The sequence below is a fragment of the Hypanus sabinus genome, chromosome 3, assembly GCF_030144855.1.
Source record: "Hypanus sabinus isolate sHypSab1 chromosome 3, sHypSab1.hap1, whole genome shotgun sequence".
Taxonomy (NCBI): Eukaryota; Metazoa; Chordata; class Chondrichthyes; order Myliobatiformes; family Dasyatidae; genus Hypanus; species Hypanus sabinus.
This window is the reverse complement of record NC_082708.1, coordinates 10849723-10871035: the sequence shown is the minus strand read 5'-3', so window position 1 is coordinate 10871035 and position 21313 is coordinate 10849723. Positions and strand designations below refer to the sequence as shown.

The window sequence follows — 21313 nt, the reverse complement described above, 5'->3', positions numbered from 1 at the left end:
CCCATGTTACTGGTACCGATATGGACCATCACCTCTGGCTGCTCACCCTCCCACTTAAGAATGCTGTGGACTTGATCTGAGATATCCCTGCCCCTGGCACCGGGAAGGCAACATAATCGTCCACAAGCCTCCTTTCTGTTCCCCTAAGCAATGAATGCCCTATCACTAAAGCTTGCTTCTTCTCCCACACCACCAACCTTCTGAGCCACAGAGGCGGACTCAGTTCCAGAGACCTGATTGCTGTGGCTTTCCTCTGCTAGGTCATTCCCCCCAAAGTATCCAAAGTTGTATACCTGATACTGACAGGAACGGCCACAGGGGGGTCTTCTGCACTAACTGCCTACCTCATTTCCCCCTCCTGACAGTCATCTGTGTCCTGCACTTTGGATGTAACTACCTCCCTGTATATCCTGTTTATCAGCTCCCGCGCCTCCCGAATGATCCGGAATTCATCCAGTTCCAGCTCCAACTCCTCGACACTCCTTCAAGCATCTGTTAGAAGCTGCAGCTGGATGCAGGTGAAGTTGTCAGGGACACTGGATGTCTCCCTTCCCCTCCACATCCTGCGAGAGGAGCATTCCTGCACCTGGTCTGGCATCACCCCTGCTCTAGAACGTGCAATAAGAAAGAAAGAATAAATAACAAACAAAAACTACCTCTGCTCACCAAATCCTCAACTCCCCACTCCAACCGTAGCCCCCTCACACAGTGGTCCCTCTTGCTGAAACCCAACTTTCTTTCTATTGATCCTTGCCAAGTGCCTAATTATGCACAATCCAATGTCTCCTTAGGAACTGCGGTGGACAAAATGTGTCAACTACCCCTACTCGCTTCTTTCAATCTCTCTCTCCTTTCACGCAGTCCGATGTCTCCTCGGGACTGTGGCATGTGAAAGTGTGCTGACTGTCCCTGCTCACTTCTTTTCAACTACGCAATTGAACTGTGAACTCCAGGACGCCCCGAGCTGTAATAGCGACGCGCTAACTGCTATGCTACTGTGGCGCCCACCTACACATACTGATCTCCTACTTACACCCGCTACCCCCCCAAATATTCATGTTATTTATCTGATGCAGAAACTCTGTAGGTCTTTCCACAGATTCTGCCTGGCATTTACCCGATTCTCTGTTTCTCCCACCCTCCCAATCCCCCTTTCTCTCTCTCTCACTGCTCCCCTCTTCACTCTCTCGCCTTACCCTCTCCTTCCTACCGCTCTCTTCCTCCTATTTTGCCCACTCTCTCTTTTGTACCTTCTGAGGGGGGGAGGTGAGAAGTGTAGACAGAGTCCATGGAGGGGAGGCTGCCTCTCATGATGTTCTGGCCTGCGTCCACAACTCTACAATTTCTTGTGGTCTTGGAAAATAAACCAATACAAATATTTTATGGTTTATTTATAATGTTGCCTTATGACATATGTACATGTTTAAGATTCAAGACTGATATAGTTTAATGTCATTTCCAATACACAAGTGAAAAGGAGAACAAAATAATTGTTACTCTGGATCTGATGTAGCATTAAGAACCCCAACAATAATAAAACCAACATAATAAATATAAATACATAAGATCGCTTGTATGCATTGACTGACTGTATGCCCATAAAGTGACGCTAGGCACAAGGGTGTCTGTACATAGGTGACTCTGACAGGAGATGATAAAGTAGTGGTGGTTGGGGGTGTGGAGGCTGGATTAGTGGGTGGAGGTGTTGATCGACATTTTTGAGGCCCTCCGTTGGTCGGGGTTGACCATGCATCCCAGCTGTCCACGTGATATGCAAGCCAGAATAGTACAATATGGAGAGCAAGCTGTTGTCCATGCAGAAGGACCCCCCTCCCCTCTCCACTTAGCTGATAAATCCAACGGAACGTCAGTGACGGGTTGACAGTTTGCTCCAGCGGCATTGTAAGAGCTGCCAGTCAGCTTTGAACTCAACGTAGGACTCCCTGACTCCAGGTCTGGATTTTTCTTTGGGATTTACTTCCAAGGCCTTCCCCATGAGTGGGTGCAGCTGCGAGGTGGCATAGGCTCGAGATCGAAGTTTTCCATCTCCTAGATGCGCTGCCAACCATGGCTGACGAGCCCCATTCTTCCTGAACGACTGCCTTTAAGTTGCCAGTAACAAGCCCTCACCGGGCTTAGTCGTGAAGGTCAGGAGCTGGACTTTGTGCCAGAGGCTATTTGAGACTCATGCCACTAGGGGTATTTAATAGGTGGTGCAAGATTATCCTCACTACCTACCACCCACACCAGATTAGCCTTACTGCTCAGGGAATGTAACTGTTCATTAAATGTTGAAGAATTTCCTTTTTAAAGAATTAACTAAACATTAGACTTGTTTTCTTCCTGGGCTTCTGGCTGTGGGAATTGCTCTAGTGATTGGCCGCTCACTCGGAATGAGGTTATTGCTGAATCCTTCTGAACTTGTTGATGAGAGCAACAGGCATTGGAGCCCGGGGAGTCCTGTCTCCAGGGGACAGCGCAGTCTTGAGGGACACGTTTCCTCGCATTAGGGCAGATGCAGTGTGGCACCGTCTTAAGTTAATGGGCTTTCATCTCAACCTGCATGAGTCTGGAAGTGCATTGGTAGCAGTGAATTCACAGTTATTTTTCCAGAGTGCTGAGCACGCATGGCCTTTAGCAATGTTAATGATTTCTCCCATCCTTCTAACAATCTCTTTGACCCCCCCCCCCCTACCAGCAGGCAGGAAGTATCATAGCATTAAGGCAAGAACTGTGAGGATGGAAAACAGCTTTCTCTCCCAGGCTGTGAAACTACTGAACTCCCTGCCACCACCCAGTGCCAACAGCATTCTACTGTTTATTCTCTAACTTGTAAATGCACCTTACGTTAAATGTCAATCTTCTGGAATTTATTTTGTTATTTGTTAATTTATTTGTGTTATTATTACTTTATGTGTTGTGTATGAGTTATACAGTATGTACTGTGTTGTGCATCTTGCTCCAGAGGACCATTTTTTTCATTTAGATGTATACATGGGAACCATAAAGCGTACTTGAACTTGACTGTTCCTGCAACCTATACAACTTACCAGTGAGATCAGTCAGCCACCACTTTCTGCTGCGTCAGGAACTTGACCTCCTCACAAGAGCCAACAGGGTTGAAAGGATTGAATCAGTAAGTGATATTTCATGCAGTTCCTCACCCCACTTCTCTCCCTCATTAATCCTTATTGTCCCCCATTCTTCAGCCTACCCCTTCTGGCCTTCTTCACGCTGTAGACTCATATTCAAGCATTGTACTAGCTGGAGCTTAGAAAAATGTGAGGGGGGGGGAATCTTATTGAAACCTATTGAGTATTAAAAGGACTAGATAGAGTGGATGTTTCCTATAGTGGGGGAGGCTAAGACCAGCGGGCACAGCCTCGGAATAGAATGATGTCCCTTTAGAACAGAGATGAGGAGGAATTCCTTTGGCCAGAGGGCAGTGAGTTTGTGGAATTCATGGACACAAGCAACTGTGGAGGCCAAATCCTTGGGTATATTTAAAGTGGGGGCAGATAGGTTCTTGATTTGAAAGGATGTCAAAGGTTACAAGGAGCAGGCAGGAGAATGGGGGATGAGAGGGATAATAAATCAGCCCTGATGGAGCAGATATGATGGGTAAATAGCCTCATTCTCTCCTCTGTCTTATGGGGATTAGAGTTAATTCCATAGATGCTGAGTTCCTCCAGCATTTTGTGTGTGTGGATCTGGATTTCCAGCATCTGCAGAATCTCCTGTTTTTATATTTAAGAGTGTGTTCAAGAGTTCAGATGAAGGGTCTTAACCTGAAACATTAACTGTCCACTTCCCTCCACAGATGCAAGATTCTAAATGTCAAGATTGTTTAATGTAATTTCCAGTACACAAGAGTAAAGGAGAATAAAATAATTGTTACTCCAAATCCGAAGCAGCACAAAAAAAAACACATTAGATAAAGAACACAATAATAAAAAAAATCACAATAAATATAAGTACGTAAGATAGCTTATGTGCATAGATTGATTGTATGTCCATAAAGTGACGCTATACAGAAGATGACTCTAATAGGAAATTGTAAAGTAGTGGTGGTTGGGGGTGTGGAGGGGTGTGTAGTGGGTGGAGGTGTTGATCAGCCTTATTGTTTGAGGAAAGTAACTGTTTTTGAGTCTGGTGGTCCTGGTGTGGGTTCTGCGCAGCCTCCTCCCTGATGGGAGTGGAACAAACAGTCCATGAGCAGGGTGGGTGGGATCCTTCATAATGTTACTGGCCCTTTTCTGGTACCTTTCTGTACATATGTCCTTGATGCAAAATCTTTATTCAAAAGTAGAGATAGAAAGCTTTTAGCACATTGGCCTTCATGAATCAAAGCAGTGAGTACAGGCGATAGGATGATATGTTGAAATTGTATAAGATGTTGTTGAGGCCCAGTTTGGAGTATTGTGTGCAGTTTTGGTCAGTTACCTACAGGAAATATGTAAATTATGTTGAAAGAAAACAGAGAAAATTTACAAGAATGTTGCCAGGACTGGAGGACCTGAGTTATAAAGAAAGATTGAATAGGTTAGGACTTTATTTCTTGGAAAATAGGAGAATGAGAGGAGATTTGATAGAGGCAAACAAAATTATGAGGGATATAGATAGGGTAAAAGCATGTGGGCTTTTTCCGCCGAGGTTGGGTGGGCCTACAACTAGAGGTCATGGGTTATGGGTGAAATGTGAAAAGTTTATGGGCAACATGAGGGGAAGCTTCTTCATTCAGAGGGTGGTGAGAGTGTGGAATGAGCTGCCATTGCAAGTGGTGCATGCAAGCTCGATTTCAAGGTTTAAGGTAAGTTTGGGTAGGTATGGCAGGGGTATGGAGGGCTATACTCTGGGTACATGTCGATGGCAATTGGCAGATTAGATGGGTCAGCATGGACTAGATGGGCCACATGGCCTGTTTCTGTGCTGTTCTTTTCTATGACACTATTTTTTTAAAGTGCAGAAGCAATTTTGGGATACAGGGAGAAAGCAGGGACTGAGGAAAGATATGAATGATCAGCCATGCTCCTGAATGATGGAACAGACTCGAAGGGCTGAATGGCTCAGTCCAGCTCCTTGGCTTCTATGGCTTATTCCGCCATCTGCCCCTTCACTTTCACCTCTCCATCCAACCTCTCTCATCCTGGCATCACCTCTCTCAGGTTCCACTGTAACGTTCTGCTTTCCTCTCACATCCCAAGGACATGTGGGACAAAGGGTTAATTAACTAGTATAAATTGCCCCTAGTGTGTAGGTGGGGGGATGTTGATGGGAAGGGATGAAGATCAAATGGGTCAAGGTGGATTTAATGTTAAAATGAATGGACCTTCTGGACTGAAGGGCCTGTGTTTGTGTTGTATTTTTCTTTGACTCTATCACTAAAGTCACTGCACCCACCACTCACCCTCTCTGCCTTCACAACTTGTCTACCTCATCTTTAATCACTCAGGAGAGGGATTTGGTAGCTGGGGAGTTGAGGAATTCAGGAGAGGGATATGGATGATGAAATTCATTCCAAAGGGGCTTTATATAGATTTAAATGTAGATAAATCCTTCCCAAACTCTCTCATCCTACCATGTTCTCATCTCTCCCCCACCTTGTCTCTCCCCACCACCAACCCTCTCTCATCCTTTCCACACTCTCTCCATCGCATCTTATCTTCTCTCTCCCACTCCTTCTGTCCTCTCATTCCCCTTCTTCTTCGTGCTCTCTCTCATTCTTCCTTTATACTTAGCCCACCTCCTCTTTCATCCTGTTCTCCCTATCCCTCTCTTTTCCCTCCCACTTCCTCCTCCTTCTCCCCTCCCTTCCTACCCCTCTTTCCCCACCCTACCCTTCCCCTCCCTATCCCTTCCCATTTCCCCTCCTTACCCCTCCCCTCCTTTTCTACCCCTTCCCCCTTTCTACCCCTTCCCCTCCCTTCCTACCTTCCTTCCTACCCCCCCTCCCCCTCCATTCCTACCCCCTTCCCCTCCCCCTCCCCCTCCATTCCTACCCCCTTCCCCTCCCCCTCCCCCTCCCCCTCCATTCCTACCCCCTTCCCCTCCATTCCTACCCCCTTCCCCTCCATTCCTCCCCTCCCCCTCCATTCCTCCCCTCCCCCTCCATTCCTACCCCCTTCCCCTCCCCCCATTCCTACCCCCTTCCCCTCCCCCCATTCCTACCCCCTTCCCCTCCCCCCATTCCTACCCCCTTCCCCTCCCCCCATTCCTACCCCCCTTCCTCCTCTGCCCTCCCTATCCCCTCCCCCTCTCTTCCTACCCCCTCTATTCCTACCCCCTTCCCCTCCCCTTTCCTTTGCCTTTCCCTACCCCATACCTTCCTACACCTCCACTCCCTTCCTACTCCCTCCCTTCCTTCCCCATCCCTTCCTACCCATCCTTCTCCCCCTCCCACCCATCCCCCTCCCTTCCTACTTCCTCCCTCCCACCCTACCCCCTTCCTCTCCTTCCCACCCTACCCCCTTCCTCTCCTTCCCTCCCTCCCTTCTTACCCCCTTCCCCATCTCCCTCCCTTCTTACCCCATTCCCCCTCCCCCTCCCTCCCCCTCCAATCCCTTTCCCCACCCCTTCCCGCCCCGCCTCCCCTCTCTCCAACTTTCACAGCGAGCTCAGGTTGATGCGGAGTGCCGGCTCAGTCGCCGCTCCAACCGCCCGACAGACAAAGTCAGTTCCAGACCGGATCCGTCTACCGGCGCGCCCGGATTATATACACACTTAGTCATATTTTTTTGCGGAAAATTCCCGATCTGTGTACATGATATGTATTTATTTAGCCGAGCGCTGTCGGATTAACTTCGATACAACAATTATATTGTATACAATCTGCCAAAGGAATCGTGAAACAGTGAGTATTTAAAATCACCAATTGTATATTTAATGGACAACGCGGTCGTCTGGTTGCAATCTTTTTTGTTCCCCCCTAACGGAGTGTCGTCCATTGCCCACCTGTTATATAGATGCTGTTTAAAAGTTGCCCTTTTAAAAATACATTTATTTTCTTTGGTTGGGGGAGGGGGCATCGGTTAGAAAGCGTCCTGTGCCGTTTGGTGCAGGTACCTTGTTGAGTTTTATACCCAGGGATAAATAAAGGCAGATAATCTTGCATTTGGGCTGGACACGAAAGTGCAACTGCAGTGTGTTTTCGCGGACTCTGGGACCACACACGCGGGCTCGCTGTAACTTTTGTCGCGGTTGGCTGTTGCAGGATGGTCAGTGGACTTGACGCAGATCTAGTTGAACGGCCGTGGTGGCAAGTGTTTCTGAGTGAAAGGCAGCCGCCCTTTGCAACGCTGCGAACGCCGGCGAGAACATTTCACTCGGGGGCCACTTTATTAGTTACCTCCTGTACCCAATAAAGTGTCCGCTGCGTGTACGGTTCGAGGTCTTCTGCCGCTGTAGCCCAACCACTTCAAGGTTCGACGTGTCGTGCGTTTAGAGAACACATCCGTGTTGTAACGCGTGGTTATTTGAGTCACTGTCGCTTTCCTGCCAACTTGATCCAATCTGGCCCGTCTCCTCTGACTGCTCTCTTAACACAAACAGGAGAAAATCTGCAAATGCTGGAAATCCAAGCAACATACACACGTTGCAGGAGGAACTCAGCAGGTCAGGCAGTGAACAGTCAACTTTTCAGGTCAAGAACCTTCATCAGAAGCCTAGTTGTGTCTCTCATTAACAAGGGATATTCACCCCTCAGAACCGCCACTCACTGATTTTTTTTTGTTTTCTGTACCATTCTCTGTAAACTCTAGAGACTGCTGTGTGTGAAAATCCCAGGAAATCAGCAGTTTCAAAGACTCAATCCACCCCCTCTGGCACTAACAATCATTCCACGGTCAAAATCACTCATATCACATTTCTTCCCCATTCTGATGTTTGGTCTGAACAACAACTGAACCTCTTGACAATGTCTGCCACATGACTGGTTGATTAGATATTTACATTAATGAGCAGGTGTGCAGGTGTACCATATAAAATGTTTCATTAGGAATGTATATTTTTGCATTGAAATATTTGAAAAGGTATCAGATTGTGAGGGCGGAAAGGAGCAGAAATGTTTGAGGTTATACAGTCAGACAGCTGGGAAACAGGACCTTTGGCCCATCTGGTCCATACTAACCAAGTTAGTCCCATTTGTCTACGTTTGGCTCCTATCCCTCTTAACCTTTCCTATCCACAGACTTGTCTAAGTGTCTTAAACATTCTACCTGCGTCAACCACTTCCTTCTTCCATTTAAGGACAATCCTTTGAGTGAAAAAGTTGCCTCTCTCACCTTAAACCTATGCCCTCTAGTTCTTGATTCCCCAACCCAGGGAAAAAGGCCCTGCATTTACCCTCATGATCTAAAACCTCTCAATAAGGTCACCCCTGTGAATAAAGTCATAGCCTGCCCAACCTTTTGCTATAACTTGTAAACTTAGTTGGATAGCCCAGGCAGGGTGGGCTGAGCAGCCTTCTTCTGAGGAGAATTGTTCTATTAAATCTCTCCACTCTCAACCTAAGCCCTTGCCATCTCCATTTCCCCGACAATAAGACATAGGAGCAGAATTAGGCCATCTGGCCCATTGAGTCTGCTCCACCATTAAATCATGGCTGATCCTTTTTTTTTCTCCTCCTCAAACCCAGTTCCTGGCCTTCTCCCAGTAGCCTCTGATGCCATGTCCAATCAAGAACCTATCAATCCCTGCCTTAAATGCACCCAACGACCTGGCCTGCACAGTTGCATGTGGCCACAAATTCACCACCCTTTGGTTAAAGATATTTCTCTGCATCTCTGTTTTGAAAGGGTGCCCCTGTAACCTGAGGCTGTGCCCTCTTGTCCTAGACCCTCCCACCATGGGAAACATAATTTCCATATCTGCTCTATCTAGGCCTTTCAACATTTGAAAAGTTTCAATGAGATCCCCCTCATCCTTCTGAACTCCAGTGAGTACTGACCCAGAGCCATCAAATGTTCCTCATATGATAGCCCTTTCAATGCTGGAATCATCTTTGTGAATCTCCTCTGGACCCTCTCCAATGCCAGCACATCCTTTCTAAGATGACGGGTCTAAAACTGTTCACAATACTCAAGGTGAGGCCTCACCAGTGCCTTCTAAATCCTCAGCATCACAATCCCGGGAGAAAGACTCTCTATACCCCAAACCTAAAGGTGAGTCCCTTCCCAAACTGCTGCTACAGACCCAGGAACATTGGAATTAGAATGGCGATAGAGTTTGCAAAGGCTGGGATTCCCTGCGGCTGTTCAGGGTTAGTGTGGTTAAATGGGATGGAGTTGTGTATAACAAGGCGTCTGTCTGCAGGAGTCAGCAAGCCAGGCAGTGTCTGTGGAGGTGGTGTACAGCACAGTACGGGCTCTTCAGACCTCAATGTTGTGCTAACTCCTTGCCCTACTCCATGATCAATCTAACCCTTTCCTCCATAACCATCCATGTGCCTATCTAAGAGCTCCTTAAATGTCTCTAATGTACCTGCCTCTACCACCACCCGCCAGTGATGCATTCCATGCACCCACCACTCTCTGCGTAATTTTTACATTTTATTTTATTGAGAGACAGCGTGGAATAGGCCCTTCTGGTTCTTCGAGTCGTGCCGCACAGCAATCCCAAGATTTAATCCTACCCTAATTTACAATGACCAATTAACCGACCAAATGCAACATCTTTGGACTAAGGGAGGAAACCAGAGCACCCAGAGGAAACCCACAATGTCACAGGGAGAATGTACAAACTCTTTAAAGGCACCATCGAGAGAGGAAACCTGATCATGTGTACTGTAAAGCATTGTACTAACCACTATGCTATCGTGCATTAATTCACCTATCCTTGACATTCTTCCCTATACTTACTCCACTCAACTTAAAAGGATACCCTCTGTGTTGGCCATTGCTGCCTTGGGCAAAGGTCTCTGGCTGTCTGCTCTACCTGTGGTTCTTATAACTATACATAAATCTATTAAGTTGCTTCTCATCCTCCTTCTCTCCAGAGGAAAAAGCCCAAGCTCACTCAACCTTCCCTCATAAGACATGCTCTCCAACCCAGGCAGCATCCTGGTGAACCTTCGCCGCACTCTGTCTGTCTTCATTCCTATAATGAAGCAACCAAAACCGAAGCCAATACTCCAAGAACGGTCTAACCAGGGTTCTATAAAGCTGCAACTTTACTTAGTGTGTCTTGTCTTGTCCATACTGCACCAGCTGCTGCCACTGGGCTATAAACGTGCAGGAGCAGTGTGTGGTGAAGTGCCTTGCTCAAGGACACACACACTGCCTCGGCTGAGACTCGAACTAACGACCTTCAGATTACCAGCCCAAAGCCTTAACCACTTTGCCACATGGAATGTGTACTCAATAGACTCCCACCAACAGCAATCTAGGGGTATCTTTGTGCTTGTGGGATCTTCTTATGCATCAGTTGGCTGTCATCCTGCACAAGTTGTCATCCAGTGGCAACTTTACTTCAGAGCTAGCCAGGGCGTTCCGGCAGTTTTAGTGAAAAGATCGGCCTCTGGGCAAGGGTAGAATCTTGAGAGAGTTATACAGGCAGGGGAACAGGCCCTTAGGGCTAACTAGTCCATTCTGTCCAAGATGCCTTCATTTGCCCATGTTTGGCCCCCATTCCTTCAAAACTTTCCTATCCTTTTACATGTACAAGTGCCTGTTAAACATTGTAATTTTATCTGCTCAACCACCTCCTCTGGCAGCTTGCTCTCCACTTCCATTGTGTGAAAAAATTGCCTCTCAGATCCCCTTTAAATAGATTCTGCAGATGCTGAAAATCTTGAACAACACACAGAAAATGCTGGAGGAATTCTTCAAGTCAGGCAGCATCTATGGAGGGGAATAAACAGTTGATGTTTTGGGCTGAGAACCTTCATCAGGACTGGAAAGGAGGGGAGCAGAAGCCAGAATAAGGAGGTGTTGATGGAGGGAGGGAAGGAGTGCAGATAGGTAAGACCTGATGATTCTCCCCCCACCACCCTTAGTCTGGCTTCTTACCTCTTCAGGCTGATGAAGAGTCTCGGCCTGAAGTATCGACTGCTACTGCTCTTCATAGGTGCTGCCTGATCTGTTGAGTTCCTCCAGAATTTTGTGTGGGTTGCTGCTCTTTAAATAGTTCCCTCCTCAATTGAAACCATTTCCTTTTAGTTTTAGATTTTTCCTGTCCTGGGTAGAGAACCATGGTCAGCCACCTTACCAAGAATCATAGAGTTAACCAGCCCAATCCACCTATTCCGACCAAATTGTCAAACCAGCTGGTCCTGTGGTCTGTGTTTGGCCATATCCCTCTAAACGAGGGGTTTCCAACCCTTTTTATGCCATAGACCAATACCATTAAGCAAGGGGTCCGTGGACTCCAGGATGGGAACCCTTGCTCTAAACCTTTCCATGTACTTGTCTAGATATCTCTTAAACATTGTTATAATACCCACCTCTAAAGCTTAGTTTAATCTACTCACCCTTCCCTCCCACATAGGCACTGTTTTCTTTTTATCCATATGCTTATCTAAGAGTTTCTTAATCGCATCTAATGAATCTGCCTCTACCACCGTCCCCGGCAGGGCGTTCCACATTTGGTTTGGGAGAAAAAATTCTATGTCTGTCAGCGCCATGAAACTTCCCTCCAATCAGCTTAAAAGGATGCCCTCTACTATTAGCCATTGCCACCCTGGGGCAAAAGGCACTGGCTGGTTGTTCATGCTGCCTGTGCCTCTTATCATCTTATACCCCTCACATCCTCCTTCACTCCGAAGAGAAAGAGCTTGCTTAATCTTTCAATGTGACTGATTTGATTGAGTTGCTTAGAGTTTCAAAAAGATTCAGAAGTATCCCCTGTTAATCCAACCCACACTCTCTTCTTGCTACTACCATCGGGCAGGAGGTTCAGTAAGTAACCTTAGATACCCCACCGCCAGGTTTAGGAGCAGTTATTACCCTTCAACCATCAGGGTCCTGAACCGACATGGATAACTTCATTCACCACCACTCTGAATTGATTCTATGACTCATGCAGCTGTTTTCAAGGCCTCAGCAGCTCACATTCTCAGTATTATTTTTATTTGGAAACAGTTTGTTTCCTTTTGCACATTGGTTCTTCATCAGTCTTTGTTTTTTATAGTTTTTAGTAAAATTCTATTGTATTTGTATTTTCCTGTGAATGCCTGCAAGAAAATGTATCTCAGGTAGTTATGGTAATATATAAGAACTTTGTACTTTGAAATGCAGAAAAAGTTTCACTTCAGGAATGTCCACACAGGACCACAGAGTCCCCTTCAGCAGAAGGCTGAATGCTAGGGTCACTCAGAGATTGTGAGACTGCACCTGACTGCTAAGTCAAAGTACATTTTTTTTATCAGAGTGCCATAAAATACCTTGAGTTTCATTTTCCTGCAGGATTTGCAGGAAAAGGGTGGTGGGGTGGGGATGCGTCTCTACCAGGGGAGGTGTAGTGTGGTCCTTCCCTCCTCCAGTAGCCTGCAGGTCTCCCCTGGGCAAGGTGGAGCACCTGCTTAGCCCCCAGATCAGGGTCATGTGAAGCCATGGTGGATAGTCATATGAGCAGCTGGTGCATATCACAAGACCACTGGCACCAGGCAGACAATCTCTAAAGGGTATTGATAATGGCTGGGGTCACCCGTCTTGTAAAGACACTGCCCAGAAGAAGGCAATGGTAAACCACTTCTGTCGAAAGATTTGCCAAGACCAGTCGTGGTGACAGAAAACCCGTGACTGCCCACGCCATATGACATGGCACGTAATGATGATGACTTACAGGAAAGTTTAAAAAAAATATAACTTATGGAAGACTATACATTTTCAAAGACTTGACAAACAACCAATGTGAAGAAGAAGACAATAATAAAAAATAATTCTGAGGACATGAGTTGTTGAGTACAGTTGAGTCCATAGGTTATGGAATCAGTTTGGTGTTGAGGTGAGTGAAGTTTTCCACACTGGTTCAGGAGCCTGATGGTTGAGGGGTAATAACTGTTTCTGAACCTGGTGGTGTGGGACTTAAGGCTGTACTTCCTTCCCGATGGTGGTAACAAAAATAGAACATGTTCTGGATGGTGGGGGTCCCTGCTGTTTTCTAGTGGCAGGGCTCCGTGTAGGAATGCACAATGATGGGGAGGGCTTTGCCTGCAGGCTACTGGAGGGAAGGACCACACTACACCTCCCCTGGTGGAGATGCATCCCTACCCTGCCACCCTTTTCCTGTAAATCCTGCAAGAAAATGAAACTCAAGGTATTTTATGGCACTCTGATAAAAAAAAAAATGTACTTTGACTTAGCAGTCAGGTGCAGTGTCACAATCTCTGAGTGACACCAGCGTTCAGCCTTCTGCTGAAGGGGACTCTGTGGTCCTGTGTGGACATTCCTGAAGTGAAACTTTCTCTGCATTTCAAAGTACAAAGTTCTTATATATTACCATAACTACCTTGAGATACATTTTCTTGCGGCATTCACAGGAAAATACAATGATGGGCTGTGTATCCACCACTTTCTGTAGCTTTTCCATTCCTCAGCATTGGCGTTTCCATATCAGTTGGTGGTGCAACCAGTTGGGATACCCTTCCACTGTGAATCTATAGATGTCTGTCGAAGTTTTAGATGACGTGCCGAAGAAGCCTCTAAAGTGCTAGAGGCGTAGTGGGTTGTGTAAGTAGAGCTGGCATTAATCAGATGTGAACCAGTGGAACGGGAGAGCAGACTGAAGTTGGCAAATAGCCCACTCCTGTTGCAAATGATCTTGTCAAAAGCACTTCTCTTGTGTGCGTGCTGTAGAAAACGGCAGCTCACTCTTCACTGATGAAGTCCAATTGTAACTTTCACAAGTACAATGAGGTATAGATACAATGGAAACTGCTTACAGCAGCAACCCAAGCACATGATACACACAACACACAGAACATAATGTGGAAAAGTTTGAAGTGATTCACTTTGGAAGGTCAAACATGAAGGCCGAATACAGAGTTAACGGCAGGATTCTGAGCAGTGTGGAGGAACAGAGAGATCTTGGAGTCCATGTCCATAGTTTCCTCACAGTTGATATGAAAGTTGATAGGATTTGTTAAGAAGGTGTTGGCCTTCATTAATCAGGGGATTGATTTCAAAAGCCACAAAGTAATATTGCAGCTCTATAAAACTCTGGTTAGACAACACTTAGAGTATTGAGTTCATCTCTGGTCACCTCATTATAGGAAAGATGCATAGTCTTTAGAGAGGGTGCAGAGGATGTTCACCATGATGCTCCCTGGTTTAGAGAGCATGTCTTGTTGAGAAAAACTTGAGGAAACTTTGGAGCAAAGGATAAGAGGATATTTGAGAGAGATGTATGAGAAAAGAGGCATAGATCGAGTGAATAGATAGATTTTTTTCCCAAGATGGAATGGTTAATACAGGTGGGACATCATATTAAGCTGATTGAAGGAATAAGCTCTCCAATTTTCAGGACAAGATTCTTCATCAGGACTGGAAAGGAAATGGGGGGGAGGTGGAAGAAGCCAAGGTAAGAAGTTGGGGGGAGGGGGAAGGAGTACAAACTGGTAGGTGATAGGTGAGACCAGGTGAGGGAAAAGGTGGGTGGGGGGGGGATGAAGTGAGAAGTTGGGAGGTGATGGGTGGAAAATGTGAAGAGTTGAAGAAGAAAGAATCTGGTGGGAGAGAATAGACTGGACCATAGTCCTCCATTCCTCTCCCATTCATGTATCTATCCCAACATCTCTTACATACTGAAATTGAACCCCCATCCACCTCTTCTGCTGGCAGCTCATTCCACACTTACACCACCTTCTGAGTGAAGAAGCTCCTCCTCGGGTTCCACTTAAACATTTCGTCTTTCACCATTAACCTGTGACCTCTAGTTCTAGCCTCAGCCTGTCTGAGGAGAAAAAGCCTGCAAAAGTACCAAGACACAGCGACGAGCTTTAGTTTTGCCTGCCTGCCATCCATCCATCAGTAAAGACGAAAGATGAGCTTTATTTGTCACATGTGCTTTGAAACGTACAGTCAAATACATCACTAGCATCAGCAACCAACACAGTGTGAGGATGTGCTGGGATAGCCCGCAAGTCTTGTCATGTTTCTGGTACCAACATGGCGTGCCTACAATTTACTATCACTAGCCTATACGTCTTTGGACACCTTGGGTATTGAGACCATAGAGGCAGATACATTAGGGGCATTTAAGAAACTGTCAGATAGACACATGGATGATTAAAAAAGTGTAGGGCCGCGTAGGAGGGAAGTATTAGATTGATCTTGGAATAGGTTAAGTGCTATACACAATGTTGTGGGCTGAAGGGCATGTACTGTGCTGTAGTATTCTATGGTCTAAAACAGGGGTTCCCAACCTTTGTTATGCCATGGACCATTACCACGAAGCAAAGCGTCCTAAAAGGAGAACACGGACTTCTATGTAGACGATGGCAAGGACTGGAGACTCAAGATTTGTCACAGGGACTGTGGCAGAATGCTTTTTATCTGATAGATCTTTACCCACTGTCTGATCAGTATACTAATGCATTGCAATAGTTAATTCTGTTTGTAAATCAGGTGAAATTATGATTTGATTTGCACTTGTTGGAAATGAAATTGCATTCCCCTTAAGGTGCCTGAAGGAAGGCTGGAGACGGTGCAGCTGAGAACCGTAGACTGGATTACCATAGTACCGTTTCTTTAAGTGCTGCGTGGGAGTGTTTGATTTGCAATTTGCAGTGATTCAGGCAGGAACTCACTGTGGGCAGAAGCAGAGTGTCTACTGCATGTTGCATTTCCAACTCAGACCATAACCCTCCATACCCCTCCTACCCATGTAGCAATCCAAACTTCTCTTAAATGTTGCAATCACAGCCTCATCCACCACTTCCTTTGGCAGATCATTCCACACTTGCAACACCCTTGAGTGAAAGAAATTCCCCTTCAGTTTCCCCCTTAAGTATTTCACCATTTACCCTCAACCTAAGGTCTGTAGTTCAAGCCTCACTCAAGTTCAGGGGAAAAAGCCTGCTTGCATTTTCCCTACCCCTCAATTTTGTATTTGTTGTTCAGTTGTTTAGTCGAGTCCCACTCTGTGATCTCGTGGACCATAGGGGTCCTTAGTGTTTTCAGGGCAAGATACGGAAGTAGATTGCCAGGTCTTTCTTCTGCGCGGATACTGGTTGGGACCTGCTGGGTTTGAACTCAGGACCATCTGCCTTGAAGTCCAGTGCTGACACCACTACACCAGCAGCCAGCCCCAATTTTGTATACCTCTGTCAAATCTCCCCTCATTGTCCTATGCTCCTGGGAATAATGTCCTTACCAATTCACCCTTTCCCGAGAACTCGGGTCCTCAAGTCCCGGCAACATCTTGGGACTAGGGAGTCCTAGTTCAGTATTCCCTAAAGGTTAACTTGCTGGTTGAGTCAGTAGTAAGGAAGGCAAATGCGATGTTGGTATTTGTTTTGAGAAGACTGGAATACAAAAGCAGGGATATAATGCTGATGCTTTGTAAGACATTGGTCAGCCCACACTTGGCATACTGTGAGTGGTTTTGGGCCCCTTATCTAAGAAAGTATGTGCTGACATTGGAGAGGGTCCAGGGGAATTTTATGAGAATGATCCTGGGAATGAGAGGGTTAGAGAATGAGGAGTGTTTGATAGCTCTGGACCTGTACTCATTGGAGTTTCAAAGAATGGGGAGGCGGGGGGTTGGGGAAGAATCTCATTGAAACCTGCTGAATATTGAAAAGCTAGATAGAGTGGATGTGGAGAGGACGTTGCCTATGGTAGGGGAGTCTAGGACTGGAGGAGACAGCCTCAGAATAAAAGGCGATCTCTTTTTGCCAGATGGCGGTGAATCTGTGGAATTCATTGCCATGAATGGCTTTGGAGGCCAAGTCATTGGATATATTTAATGCAGAGGTTGGTAGGTTCTTGATTACTTACTGGGTTACGGGGAGAAGGCAGGAGAATGGGGTTGAAAGGGATGTTAAAACAGCCTTAATGGTAGAGCAGTCTCAATGGGCTGATACAGTGCCTCAGCCTGAAAAATCAACTGTTCATTTCCCTCCATAGATGCTGCCTGGCCTGCTGCGTTCCTCAGGCATTTTGTATGTGTTTCTGCTATGTCTTCAGCTTTGCTATGGCCCCTTCTATCGGTGCTGCACTCCAGTGTTCGCTCGATGGAAGACAAGATAGACCAGGACACCATCCCATACACCATCAATCCACAGGCCATTCCATTCATGGGCTGTATTATTTTTTTGTGACTGTATGTTTTTTCTGCTATCATAACTATGTGTGCTGTGCGCTGTTGGTACAGCATTTTGCACCTTGGCTCCAGAGGAACGCTGTTTCTGTTTCGTTTGGCTGCATTATGTTTGAATGACAATTAAACTTGAACTTCTAGTGTCAAGGTTTCTGAGTGTTGTTGAAGCTGCTCTGTGTGTTTCACTCACCACCTGCTGTGGATCCGGATTAAAACTGTGACCCTGCAACAAACACATTCTGTAGCCCTGCTCTTTCTACTGACTCATCCCCACGTAATTCAGATTCAAGGAGCTGATTCACCAGCTGAGGGATGGTGGCAGCTGCGAACCAGGATTCTGTGACCAGTTAAGCATGCCTGCCCACCCTCCCTGGTTACAAGATTGAATGAAGAACAGTATAGTACTTTACAGGCCCTTCTGCCCATGATTTTGTGCTGACCTTTATGAACCAGCACCATGATTGATCTAAACCTTCCCTCCTACACAGTCCATAACTCTCCACTTTTCTCTTTATCTTCTACAATAATTGTAAACGATATTGAACATAGACTATTACAGCACAGTACAGGCCCTTCGGCCCACGATGTTGCGCCGACCTTTTAACCTAATCTAAGATCAATCTAACCCTTCTCTCCATTTTTCTTTCATCCATGTGCCTATCTAAGAGTCACTTAAATCCCCCAATTCTATGAGTTTCTATCACCACCCCGGTAGTTTGTTTCATGCACTTTACTACTCTCTATGTTTAAAAAAAATGTACCTCTGATATTTACCTACTTGTCTAGTGTTACAATGCAGAGTAGGCATTCCTGGCCAATCGAGCCACACCATCTCAGCAACCCCAGAACCCCGAGTAACCCAAACCTAATCACAGGACAATTTACAACGACCAGTTGCTTGTGCATTACATCTTTCATCTGTAGGAGGCAACCAGAGCACATGGAGGATGGACAGAGACTCCTTACAGATCAGCGCTGGTATTGAACACCAAACTCTAACATCATCTCACTACCTGCTATACTACCGTGGTGCACCAGTGACATCTCCCCTGAAGCCTTCTGTGACCCCACATCACATCTAAACCTCCACTACGCAGCCTGCGACCCCCTTCCCCCACGCAGCCCGCGACCCCCTTCCCCCACGCAGCCCGCGACCCCCTTCCCCCACGCAGCCCGCGACCCCCTTCCCCCACGCAGCCCGCGACCCCCTTCCCCCACGCAGCCCGCGACCCCCTTCCCCCACGCAGCCCGCGACCCCCTTCCCCCACGCAGCCCGCGACCCCCTTCCCCCCACGCAGCCCGCGACCCCCTTCCCCCCACGCAGCCCGCGACCCCCTTCCCCCCACGCAGCCCGCGACCCCCCTTCCCCCACGCAGCCCGCCTCTATCATCACTCCTGGCAGTGCGTTTCCACTCTCTGAGTAAAAAATCCTGCCTCTGACATCGCCTCCAATTCAACATTCCAACTTTTTTTTATGTTTACAGCCACGTGGACCCTCCATTGCTCTGTGTAGGAAATTGTTACGTACCCCGAAAACTGTGCAGCACTTAAAATGCACTTTTTGTAACTCGCGTTCGGCAAGCTGTGGGTTTATTAACAATGAGCCTCTGACTTCCATTCTGTGTTTATTGTTACAATTTGTACCAGTGTTGCAACTTGAGACACTGACAATATGATTACATTGAAACTCTTAAATGTTTCAAAGCAAAGGTTTGAAACATAAATTATATATATATATATATATATGAGTCACCATACACAAGCATGAGATTTGTTTTCTTGTGGGCATACACAGTAACAAACTAGAATTAATGAATGAATGCACCCAACAGGACGGACAAACAACCAATGTGCAAAAGGCAGTAACATCTGCAAATACAAAATTAAAAAAAATAAACAATTGACATCAAGAACATGAGATGAAGAGTCCTTGAAAGTGAGTTCATAGGTCGTGGGAACAGTTCAATGATGGGGCAAGTGAAGTTATCCCTTTTGGTTCAAGAGCCTGATGATTGAGGGGTAATAACTGTCCCTGAACCTGGTGGTGTGAGTCCTGAGGCTCCTGTACCTTCTTCCTGATGGCAGCAGTGAGAACAGAATATGGCTTGGGTGGAGGGGTCCCTGATAATCTGTGTTGCTTTTCTGCAAAGGAGCTTCATATAGATGTGCTCAATGGTGTGGAGAGCTTTACACCTGATGGACTGGGCTGTATCCACTACTTTTTGTAGGATTTTCTATTCAGGGACGTTGTTGTTTCTAAACCCGCTGTGATGCAGCCAAGTTACGCAAATTTTCCACCACGCATCTATAGACCTGAACTCAAGGCAATTTGCTTATCACCACAACAGGTCTATTGTAGGAACATAGAAACATAGAAAACATACAGTGCAATACAGGCCCTTCAGCCCACCAAACAGGTCCCTACCTTAGAAATACCTGGGCTTTACCCATGACCCTCTATTTTTCTAAACTCCATGTAGCCATCCAGGAGTCTCTTAAAAGACCCTATCGTTTAAGGCGCCACCATCGTTGCCCGCAGCCCCTTTCACACACTCACCAATCTCTGCGTAAAACACCCCTGACATCTCCTCTGTCCCTATTTCCAAGCACCTTAAAACTGTGCCCTCTTGTGTTAGCTATTTCAGCCCTGGGGGAAAAAGCCTCTGACTATCCACATGATCAATGCCTCTGATATCTTATACACCTCTGTCACTGGCTCTCTACTTGGTCTTGGATTACATGGACAACAACAATCCCTACGTCAGGCTGCTGTGTATTGATTACGGTTCAGCATTCATCAGCATTGTGCCCTCCGTCCTAATCAACAAGCTCTAGAACTTGATCCTCTGTAACTCCCTCTGCAACTGGATACTTGACTTCCTCGCCGAGAGACCAGTCTGTGTGGATCAGAAATAGCATCTCCTCCTCATTGACTGTCAGCGCTGGCTCATCTCAAAGGTATGTGCTTAGCACACTGCTCTACGCTGTCTGTGTGGCTAGGCACAGCTCAGTCTCCATTTGTAAGTTTGGTGACGAGGAAACACATGGGGCTGAGGTGGATCAGCTGGTTGAGTGGTGTCGCAACGACAACCTAGCTCTCGACCGAGAAATTGTTTGTGGACTTCAGAGCTGAGAAGTTCAGCTCTCGTCAATGGATCAGAAGTGGAATGGGCAAGCAGTTTCACTTTCCTAGGTGTCAACATAGAACCATAGAACATTACAGCACAGAAACAGGCCTAATGGCCCTTCCTGGCTGTGTCGAACCATTTTTCTGCCTATTCCCACTGACCTGCACCTGGCCCATATCCCTCCATGCACCTCTCATCCATGTACCTGTCCAAATTTTTCTTAAATGTTAAAAGTGAGCCCGCATTCACCACTTCATCGGGCAGCTCATTCCACACTCCCACCACACTCTGTGTGAAGAAGCCCCTCCTAATGTTCCCTTTAAACTTCTCTCCCTTCACCCGTAATCCATGTCCTCTGGTTTTTTCTCCCCTAGCCTCCGTGGAAAAAGCCTGCTTGCATTCACTCTGTCTATACCCATCATAATTTTATACACCTCTATCATATCTCCCCTCATTCTTCTACGCTCCAGGGAATAAAGTCCTAACCTGTTCAACCTTTCTCTGTAACTCAGTTTCTCACATCTCTGATGATTTATCCAGCACCCCACATAGTGATGCAATTATGTAGAAGGCAGATGAGTGGCTATATTTTATTAGGAGCTTTGAGGGGATTTGGTATGTCACCAAAGACTCTGTCAAATTTCTACAGATGCTCCATGGAGAGCATTCTGACCTGGTTGCATCACTGTCTGGGATAGAGGAGGCACTGCTTATGATCAGAAAAAGCTGAAGCAATTTGCAAAATCTGCCAGCTCCATCATGGTCACTAGCCTCTTCAGCATCAAGGATGCCTTCAAAAGATAATGCCTCAAAAACACGGCAGCCATTATATTCCCATCACCCAGGACGGGCTGTCTCACTGCCCCCATCAAGGAGGAGGTACAGGAGCCTGAAGACACACACTCAGTGATTCAGGAATAGCTTCTTCC

General features: G+C 46.5%; 1 protein-coding gene across 3 annotated transcripts in view; it reads left to right on the top strand.

The window, feature by feature from the left end:
• Positions 1-21313, top strand: part of gdpd4a (glycerophosphodiester phosphodiesterase domain containing 4a) — a 143683-nt gene that overhangs the window by 38644 nt on the left and 83726 nt on the right. For all 3 annotated transcript variants that reach the window (XM_059963730.1, XM_059963731.1, XM_059963733.1), the window contains 2 exons: positions 2987-3136; positions 6610-6850. The gene's annotated coding sequence lies outside the window, so the exon portion shown is untranslated. The remainder of the gene's footprint in view (positions 1-2986; positions 3137-6609; positions 6851-21313) is intronic.